The sequence below is a fragment of the Protobothrops mucrosquamatus genome, unplaced genomic scaffold (assembly GCF_001527695.2).
Source record: "Protobothrops mucrosquamatus isolate PMUCROS unplaced genomic scaffold, P.Mucros_1.0 scaffold9973, whole genome shotgun sequence".
Taxonomy (NCBI): Eukaryota; Metazoa; Chordata; class Lepidosauria; order Squamata; family Viperidae; genus Protobothrops; species Protobothrops mucrosquamatus.
In genome coordinates this window covers 152-2,251 of record NW_015395760.1, presented here as the reverse complement: position 1 = coordinate 2,251, position 2,100 = coordinate 152, and the positions used below count along the sequence as shown (strand labels likewise).

The 2,100-nt window shown below is 39.3% G+C and overlaps 1 long non-coding RNA gene across 1 annotated transcript in view; it reads right to left on the bottom strand.

The window, feature by feature from the left end:
• LOC107301091 overlaps positions 1-1,568 on the bottom strand; it is a 4,716-nt gene extending 3,148 nt beyond the window's left edge. Inside the window, exon 1 of the long non-coding RNA XR_001549262.1 lies at positions 1,533-1,568. This is a non-coding gene — a long non-coding RNA (uncharacterized LOC107301091). The remainder of the gene's footprint in view (positions 1-1,532) is intronic.
• Positions 1,569-2,100: the final 532 nt, after the last annotated feature.

Below are 2,100 nucleotides of genomic sequence, written 5' to 3'. Positions count from 1 at the left end.
AAATGGTCATCCAGTGCCAGCCGCGAATCCAGGAGGACTCCCAAGTTGCGCGCCCTCTCCGAGGGGGCCAAAGTTTCGCCCCCTATAGTCAGCGATGGTGTCAGCTGACTATGCCGAGGCGCTGGCAACCACAGCCACTCGGTCTTGGAAGGGTTGAGCCTGAGTCTGTTCCTCCCCATCCAGACCCGTACGGCCCGTATTATTCCTATGCAAAACTCTTTAATATCTGCCTGCTTTGCAACCACTGTGCAAAGCTCCATCAGTCATGTAGCCAGGAGGGAAGGGCAAGAAAAGCTGAAATACTAAGTGATGTCAACCTTACCAAGTAGACCAGACAGGAAACACAAGCAAAGTAGCTAATTCTACTTTATTGTAAGGCTACCTTAACAGAATCTTGCAACTATGAAAGTACAATTCTCCCTCTGCTGCCTTTACAGTTAGGGAAAGGGCCCCTCTGAACCTCTTGATCTTCCCCTTATGCAGCTGAAGACTATGTTCTCTCTTATCCAATCATTCCCTAGGAAGCATTCCTTCACCCTGTTCCAAAGTCATTTCCACATGCCACTGCAAGTGAGCAGCAAAGAAAGCTCTGAATTCAGTTGCTTAAAATATGTTTTATCTAAATTTTCCCATCTGATATCTATAAAATTATTCTGGCTGCATGTGCAAGATAGGATTTGAATTGCGATTTTGGGATCAATTGTCTTACAAGATAAACAATGCAAATCATGGCTGCTTTTGACAGTTGCCACAGGCTGATGTGATCATGTTCATAAATTACAGCCCATTTTGGGTAGAAGAAATGTTAACTCTTTAATTTAGTCTGTCACACAAAGTTATTCAGATGAAAGACTTTTTTAAAATGAAAGAAAATTAAAGTCTCTGGCCATATCCAGAATTTATCTTATTCCTAAAGTAATACTAACACTTAAATACGTGGAAAACAGATAAGAGAGCTAAAAAAAAAAGATAAAAGATCCACATTTTCTCCTATATCTTGGTTGCAATTCTATAAATATATTTGTGTAGGAGATGACCAGGCTGAGCCTGAGGGAGGGGTCAAATGCATCATCAGTCTCAAGTCCCTTTGCGCCCACAAGAGATCTAAGTCCAGCCCACCTTGAATTCCTTTGACTCTTATCTGCTGCCAATTTGCTTTGACTATTAGTAGTTCAGATTCTTGTAGAGAACTTTAGCATACAATAAACCTATAGAGAGCTGTGGTGGCACAGTGGTTAGAGTGCAGTATTGCAGGCTAATTCTGCTGACTGCCACCAGTTCGATTCTCCCAGGCTCAAGGTTGATTCAGCCTTCCATCCTTCTGAGTTCAGTAAAATGAGAACCAGATTGTTGCTAACTCTGTAAATAGCTTAGAGAGGGCTGTAAAGCACTGTGAACCAGTATATATGTCTGCATGTTATTGCTATATTAATTTGAACTGCCTAATTTCCTATGCTTGACAATTTGTGTAAGTATAAGCCTTACTAAATTCATTTATGTTCAGATATACAATTGTGCTGTTCTTCACTTACCTTATTTCTATAGTCTGGTCTTGAACAACTGCTAGCAGTTTTCCATTGCTACAAAAAGAAAAACTCTGAATGAAAATCACAGGCGATTACTGCTTCCAAGACGTCTCAGGAATCATTTGATAGAGTCAAGTCAAGGCAATACAAGGCAAAGGTGAGGTAGTCTCAATATTTTACAGAATCCTGAATCCTTTCTCTCTGTTTTTGAGTAAATAAAGTATCTCTGATATTATTAAAATATATATTCAAAGGTTAAATTGTAGATGTGCCACTAAATGGTGATGAACATGGTGTTTCAAGAAGTACTAGGAGCATGAAACTACCCTGAGAATATACAGTATCTCTCTTTGTAGGATGTAGGAAATATATAACCTGGGTTGGTTATGAATTTAATCAAGAGTTCAACAATGAAATCAGTAGGACTCAAGCTGGCCATTGTTAACTCAAGTGTAAGTCTGATTAAATCTGGATCTAATCTATCTTTGCATTACATATAATAAAAAAATGAGAGTACAGGTAAGATGAGAAATCCTATGGCTGTCATAAAACACAAAATTCATTTCTACTGCTG